Raw genomic sequence first — 8,630 nt, 5'->3', positions numbered from 1 at the left:
ACTTTTAGAGGGAGAAATCAAGACATTTTATTTTATAAATCAAGTAATAAATTGATAAATCAAATTAAAAAGCTGCATGCTTATTTGAAATAATGAATGTAAACAATGAAAAAGGAAAAAATGAACAGAAATGAGTTCTGTCATCACTCAGAAAGCTTAACATAAAATGTGATGATTTATCTAAGGTAGAGCCTATATAGGTCATATGAAAATACAAATGAGATAAACTTACTAAAATAGACTATCGGGTCAGACTGGAAAACAAATCTCAATTATATGCTATATGCGAAGTTAGCTCTTTCATGTTTTTTTGGAATTTGGGATTTTTCTTTACTTTTCTGGGCTTCAGGGTTCTTTCTGGGCTACTTTGTAGCAATTTGAGAGTTTCAAGTATCATCTTCTACTGAACTTTTTGGGGAAATCAAGGAGGAGCTTCAGGCTGAGACTAGACATCCAATGGACTCACCAAAGAAGCTTAACCCAACCAAGACCCCTGGAGTCTTCTCAGATGCCCAGTGAAGAATATTCAGCTGACACTCAGGCTGTCTCAGACCTTGCAAAGGACCTTGGGAACTTGACTGTCAACCCTAGTACCAAATTCCCTTCCCTTCTACCAGAAAGTTCACCCAAATAGCAGGACAAAGAAAAAAGCTTACAGGGGCTTGGACTGGGGCTGAGTCAAGGCCTGCTCTACAGTAGGAGGCAGGGAGTGAGGACATTGGCAACTGCTCAGAGAGAAAGGATGCAAAGGATGTTACACGTTATTAGATAGCAACACCCTGTCTCTGCTTCAAAAAGACCCACAGGAGAGGAAGCCTGAGATTGAATCAAGATCCAGAAGATTTAGGAGTAGCTGTTGTTACTGCCTATATCATAGAGATCCTTCTGATAATATTACCATGGAGAATAATTATGACATGGAGTCAGTTTAGCCATAAACCTTATTCTTGTACTTATTTTCTTGCTGGTAATTTGAAAGCTATTATGCAGCAGCTTAGGAAAGCTACTCTTATGCTAGGATAGACTGTAGACCAGTATTTTGATAGAAGTTCTGTGATGTCTTCTTCTTGCATCTGTTTCTTGTCTACCTTAATGCCAGTAACTTACAGGGAATCTATGTAGTTTGCATTTGAATGACTTCAATACACTTAAGTTCCTTTTTTATTTCACCCAAGGAAGCACTAATAAGGTCTTGTGTTACCATTGTGTTTTAGAAACCTGAAGTTGGTAAGTTGAAACCCAACATCAAGGGATTAGAAGCAAGTAACTCGTGCAGAAGGAATGTAAAAGAAAAAAACATTGAGTGTTTTGCCTCGAGCATGCAGGGTGTATTAATTAGATTCTCTGGTTTTCAAAAATTTGGATTGTAACAAATGTTTTCATGTGCTGTTTCAATTTTTAGTAACAAATAAATGTGTACATAGGGCATCTCATTAAAATTAGAGGTGCAGTTGGGACCTTTTAAAAATAGTTCTTTATTCTTGTTCTAAGTCCTTATTTAATACTTGTTTTTGCTAGTAATGAATAATAATTCTTATCTTCATCACACTCCTGTGGTATAAATCTCTGGAATTCTAATATTTTGTGATATTTTCCTACTGGGAAGGAACTTGACTCTTTTGGGTGAGTTTAGAAAATAAGGGCACAGATATTTGCATGTATAAGTTTCCTGGAAAAGATATAAACAATGGGGGGGATTATATGCTATATGCAAAAGAAATATCCAAAACAAAGTGGTTCAGAAAATGATAAAACTCATTAAGAGCTGACTGTAAATACACACACACACACACACACACACACACAAGGGAGAGAAAAAAATTGATAATCACTAAATATCTAGTAGAGGAAAAATGTGAGAAAACACAAAAATGCAAAATAGAAAATAATTACACAAAAAGACAAGAAATGAAAAGAATCTTAAAATATCAATGCACTTAGCTGTAAATAAATTTAAGAATCCAGATAAACTATATAATTTCCTGGAAAACATAAATTAGAGAAACCACAAAAGAGAGAGAAAGATCAGCTAGAAACAGAAAACTTTACTAAAGCACAACAGACCCCTGTGTACTGGGGCCAGATAGCCTCACAAGAAATATCAGAGGCATAGCCCCAGCTGGTGTGGCTCAGTAGATTGAGCACCAGGCTGCGAAGTGAAGTGTACCAGTTCAATTCCCAGTCAGGGCACATACCTGGGTTGCCGGCCACATCCCCAGCAGGGGATGTGTGAGAGGCAACCACATGCTGATATTTCTTTCCCTGTCTTTCCCTCTCTCTAAAAATAAATAAAATCTTTTTAAAAATTCAAAAAGAAAAAAAAGAAAAAGAAATACCAGAGGAACAGATAGCTCTAATGTGATTCAAAATGATCCAGTGCATAGTAAATAAGAAATGCTTCCAAAATCTTTTTAGAACAGAATTTAAAATATTTCAAATCAATTTCACTCTGAGTATGTTTACAAAAATACTAAATAAAATTTTTCAAAAATTCAATGGGAGAAAAAAATTCTTTCTCCATGATAAGGTGTGGTTTATTATAAAACAATCTACCTCTGCTACAGATATATGAGAACAGGTAAGTGTATCAGAATAAAAATTCCATTACTGATTTTAGTAATGAATTTGATATTTCAAATCAGTAAGGAAAAGGTGAATTAAATGTAAACAGTGGATTACTAACTCACACCTTAAACAAAGATAAATTCTAGGTGATTATAGGTTATTAAAAGATTAAAAAATGAAACTCCAAATATTTCAAAAGAAAACTTTTTTATAATTCAAGACTGAAAAAAAATTGTTAAATAAGATTTAAAACCAAATGCCATAAAAGTACGGGTAAATTTTACTACATTAAAAAATATACAGTATAAGAACAAGATAAATTGTTAAATGACAAACAGCAAATGTGGCTAATATTTGCAATTCATATAACAGACAAAGCTAATTTTGTATATAAAAATAATTCATGAGTCAATTAGAAGAAGACCAACAACACAAATATTTATTTAGAAAAAAGAAAATACAAATGACCCTTAAATCTATGAAAATGTGATAGCCTTTGCAACAAAAAATAAAATAAAATAAAAACTTCAAGAAATAATAACTGATTCCAGGTCTAGGGCTGAAAATATGCAAGGTGTGCCTAGGACAGCGGGTTGTGCCAAAAAGGAGTGAAGCTATCAAGAACTAAATGGGCATGTCACAGGAATACAGGAGACAATATGAAGGGAATCTGGCCAATATGTAACAATTTGAGCTTGAAAAGAGAGTAATAAATGCAAATGATGGAAACATATAAAATTTGAAAACACAAGACTTCTTATTGACAGCCTTCTCAGTATGAGAGATGGAGAGAAAGAATCTAAAATTTAAATAAAATGAATAGAACACCACTGGAAATAACAAGGGCCCCAAATCCTTATTCTGAAAATAGGCAGTTAAAAGGGAATAATTCATATTGCCTCTCTTCTATGAAGTACACTTCAAGGAAATATTTAGCCCTCTTTGGTATGTGAAGTTTATTCTTTATTGAAGAATTCTAACTACAACTTAGGGAAGGAAAGGTAGAATTTTTTTTTAAATCACCATTCTGCTATCCCTTATAAAATAAATGATTAAAGCAGTGATCACATGGATGAAGCCATTTGACAGTATATAAATGGGGAACTTTAAAACAGCGAAGTCAGACTATGACCACCGATCATCAATCTGACCGTCACAGAAACATACTCTCATACCTATGAAGTATTGCTAACAGTTTGGAATCAAATCTATCCAAGTGTCAAGTATTAACTTTCCTCTACAGGGGATAAATGAACAAGTTAAAGTACACCACAAGGAAGCAAACAGACAAATCCAGAATGTAGGATTCTGCATAGGACAAGTGATCCAGTATCTAGAAGCCAAAGTTGGGGTCAATAGGAAAGAATACTGTTAACTTGAAACAGAGATTAGATACATAGGGGGAAAAAAATGTAATGGGTGGACCTTGTATACTGATTCAACCAAACCAACTATAAAAAAGATATTTTTTCTCACATTTGGAGAATTTTCCTTAAAACACAACATTATTTTTATTAGATGATATGATGCAATAAATATTCATTAGGTATGATTATTACGTATGGCATTGTGGCTATACAATAAAATGTCCACATGTCTTAGAGATGTTCATTGAAGTACAGAGATGAACTAAAATGATGTATGGATTGTTGTAAAATACTTCAACAATGAAAAAAGAGTAAAAAAAAATAGGAGTAGGAAGGTCACTGAAAAATGTGGCAAAATCCTAATAATTGTTAAATTTGACTGATGATAATATGCAAGGTCATTCTTTCTTATATTTGTATATCATGAGGTCTATTTTTTAATCTATCAGCTTGAATTTCAACCTGTCTAAGGAAAAGTTACTGTCCTATAATGCTGAGGGAGGATAAATGGATCAATTCTATGTGGAGAATATGACAGTATTTATCAAAATTTAAAATGCACATTTAAACTCTTAGGTGTGTACTCTACAAATATATTCTCATATTTATAAAGTGACATTCATTGGAGCATTGTTTGTAATAGCAAATGATTAAAAACTATCTTAAGAGCCATAACTGAAGACTAATCTTAGTGCAGGCAGACAACAAAACATTCTGCAGCTATTAAAGAAAGAGGAGAGAACTAGGTCAAACAAAGTAACAGATAAGATAATATAACTACTATATATTTTAAGTTACTCAAATAATTTTGAAGTCCTTATAAATTCATAAGTGAAATTTCCAGAAAGTGGGAAAATCTCCAAGGCTAGAACAAGGCAGTAGTAAGAATCTAGGAAAGTAAGCTGAAGCTATTGGCTGCCTTGTGGCACCTACCAGTCCTGTTTGACCTCAAACATAGTTTCTCAGCTTCCAATTAGTTATTAGTGACATTTGGAGCCAGATAGCTCTTTGCTGAAACTGTTCCATACATTGTAGGATATTTAAGAACATCCCTGTCCTCTACCCACTAGATTCCAGTGGCATCTTCCACAGTTATTGATATAATAACCAAAAATGTCTCCAGACATAGCCAAATGTTCCCTATGGGGGCAAAATCACCCCTGACTAAGAACTACTGATATAGAGTATTAGTTACTACAGGGGCCAGGGAGGTGATGTGTAAGAATACCTTCCCCTGTAACCTGATAAAGCTGAAAGCCATGGAAAGAAGGAATAAACATAAAAACTAATCAGCAGAGAAAGATAGCAAGGAAAACTCTACCTCCATCCATATTCATTTGTTTTACAAAGGTAAAGAAGTAAAAGACAAGTTAATATTTTAATTAAAAGCAGACATATTTGCCTTGGCTGGGTGGCTTAGATGGTTGGAGCGTCATCCCATACACCAAAATGTTGTGGGTTGGACACGGCACGTACAGGAGGCAACCAATAAATGGATGTCTGCCTCTCTCCCTTCCTCTCTCTCTAAAATCAACAATCATATCCAGACATATTTTGATAGTAGCAACTGACAAGTACAACACTGTCAGGAGGAAAGAAAGAAATGCAGTATTCAAATAATTCTCACAGATAAAGTTCCAATAAACAGAAGCTCTCAGAAAATAAATAAACAGCCAAATATACAATTAAGCAAGTCACCAGTAATCAGTCGGTAGAAACAACAATCCAGAAAACCAGGTTCAAAATATAGATATATCAATTATCAAATACAAACTATAAAATATGCATATTCAATATATTTTTAAAACTAAGATAATTGAAAACATATGTAATTATATAATAGTTATCAAAAATTACCAGAAAGATTTATAGAACTAAATAAAACATCTAGAAATTAGAAATTTAATTGAAATTAAAAACTTATTAGATAGGGTGACAGGAGATTATACTAAAATGAACAATTAGTGAACTGGAAGCTAGAGCAGATGAAATTATACTTAATGCAGCACAAAGATATTAAAATGAAAAACATAAAATAGAGCTTAAAACTCATAAAAGATAAAATGAGAATGCCTAATGAACATCTGTCAAAATTTAGAGGGGAGCGGCAGAAACAATAAAAGTGAAGTAATATTTGAAGAGACAATAATTAAAAACTTTCCACAATGGACAAAAGACCATTTCTCAGACCCATGAACTACAACAAACTTCAAACAAGAATTGTTGATATTCTAAAATGTCATAGTAACAACAACACAATAATAGCTACCATGTCGAGTGCTTACTCTGAACTAGGTATTATATTTACCATATTGCATAAATTATTTTAATTAATACATTAACTTTTTAAAAAGGGGAAAACACATGCAACAACTACCTTATCCATTAAAGATTATATACACTGAAAGAATTTTATGACACAACAAAAACCAATTATAATGAATGGATAATGTTTGATAATTCAAGCAAACTATAATCATCATATTATTTAATGTCTCCCTGTGGAAAGATTTAAAGTCAGACCTGGCTGACTATACAACTTTTGTCCCAAAGTTATGCAATTTTTAAACCATATGAATTTCTGAAAGTTTGCTGTTGTTCTGTACTCTTTCTTTTTTTAAAGTAATTTGGTCACCAAAAAATCTCCTACACAGCTCTTACTAGAATTAAGGGAAGTGAGTGTAATGACAGCAAAAGACAAAATTAAGAATGGTGTAAACAAAACAAAAAATTATGATAAAGCATTGTCAAAAAAAACAAACTAATAATAGCAGACATCGTTAATCATTTTTATAATGCAAGGAGTCAGTAACCTTATATTTCTAGAGGTTTTCTCAGCAAAGATATAAGAAATATGTTTTGCAAGTTATTACTTAAAACTAGTATATTAAACAATATGCATAAAGAGACCAATGTCTCCCTGACTCCATCAGCACGCCACATGAATTTCTAATTTATGAATGAAATTCTGTGAAGAGGAAATTTTTGCATGACTTTCTTACAGCTTTGCTACAGACAGAGAGAGAACAAATCTTTCTGGATTGCCATAGTCTAGATCTGATTCTCCAATCACGAGAACCAAATAAATACCCAACTGAGCCCTAAAAAGACGTTCACTCCCAAGGACCCTTGAGGGTGAAGGAAGAGGTAGAGATGGACCAGCATCACCATCAACGGAAGCTGAGGACAAATTTTCCAAATGAGGTGAGACTAGAGTAAGAACAGAGGTAGCGAATAAAGAATTTCCAAAGTGGTAATAATTAGATGCAAGGAACAAATTGAGGGAACTGGTTCTAACTAAGAACCCAAAAGATGGGTGCCACTCTCATGTGATTCTTGAACTGGGCATTAAATAGGTACCTCTGAGATAGACAACACTGATCTGAGCAAAATATCCCTCCGACTCCCCATGAACTTTTCCTCTTTAATCCTTGTTTCCTGTGCTGAATTCCTAAAGTCTTATTATGCTTGGGCTAAGAGAAAAGCTATTCTAGTAAATTTAAATTCTCTGCAAACTTTTTTTTTTGCCGGCGGTCAGCGGGGAATAAAGGAAAGGGGCAAGTCAAGGAACATATAGCAAGGACTCATGGACAAAACCAAAGTGGGGAAGGATTGAGGGAGGGAGAGGGGAGAGGGGCAGGGGAAAGTGGTGGGGGGAAGGTGGAGACAAATGTGTTTGGAAAAATAAATTAATTAATTAAAAAAAAAAACTGAATTAGATGAGTACAACTGGCCAGAGCAAAGTAACTGAATCAGAGTAATTCCATTTGCTAACTTTTCATTCCTTTTCCCTCAAACTAGACCCTCTGCTTGGATACCTTTTTAAAGATAAAACCTCTTTAACTTTCTATGTAATAGCTTACATAGGTATAAATGCATTTTTAAGTGTTCAACTTGAATACCTGAGAGGAGAATCTGGTTGAAGAAGGTCAGGTGAGAAAGGAGAGGTCTTACTATGAAAGCAGGCAGCTTGATTACTTTCCTTCTCATGTAAGTCTCTGTTTGCACTCAGGGAAGAGTTGAAGTTGTAGTGGCTGTAAATCAGATTTTATTTTTAATTGAAAGAAAGAGGAAAAGACAGGGGTGTTGTTAATAGTCTCCATTTTGTAGACATCTGCAAGGGAGCAGGACCTTCCACTATAGACCAGCAAAGTAAATGCATTTTCTGTTGTTGAAACAGAAATGACTGAGGATCAGAAAAGTAACAGAGAAACTGCCAGAAACCCAGGCACTAGAATTATGAATTAATTTGTAACTGATTCCAGGAGAATTGGAAAGAGCAGCCTCAGTAATGAAGAGAAAATAGATTTAAGTTATCATTTCTAGAAGAAAAAAGATTAGTTGGAGAAGTCAGGCTTTAAATCTTACTTGTTTTCAATAGGAAAGACTATGGGGTTATGCTCTAGTATTCTTACAGTCACATGTCTGGCAACTTTTAAAATTAAGAACAGTTAAAAAGAACATTAATTATCTATGAGAATTCTGAGTGTTCTAAATAAAAGGTTATGATTTCCAAAATGGCCTGCACTTGGAAAAGTAGGAAAGCAGGAAGAAGAAAAATGATGTTTACCACTCACCTCTGCATATTGTGGTAAGTATCAATACCATCAGACACAATGCTCTGTTTAATCCTAACAACAACCCCAGGTGTGAAGTATCCTGCACTCTGAAAAAATCAAATGATACAGAAAAACAGAT

The 8,630-nt window shown here is 33.9% G+C and overlaps 1 pseudogene; it reads left to right on the top strand.

The window, feature by feature from the left end:
- Positions 1-456: 456 nt before the first annotated feature.
- On the top strand, positions 457-932 carry LOC129067143 (developmental pluripotency-associated protein 3-like; annotated as a pseudogene).
- The last annotated feature ends 7,698 nt before the right edge of the window (positions 933-8,630 follow it).

This window comes from Pteronotus mesoamericanus, unplaced genomic scaffold (genome assembly GCF_021234165.1).
Source record: "Pteronotus mesoamericanus isolate MK-2021 breed Mesoamerican mustached bat unplaced genomic scaffold, CSHL_Meso_final contig_20, whole genome shotgun sequence".
Lineage (NCBI taxonomy): Eukaryota > Metazoa > Chordata > Mammalia > Chiroptera > Mormoopidae > Pteronotus > Pteronotus mesoamericanus.
This window is presented reverse-complemented; position numbering and strand designations above follow the sequence as displayed.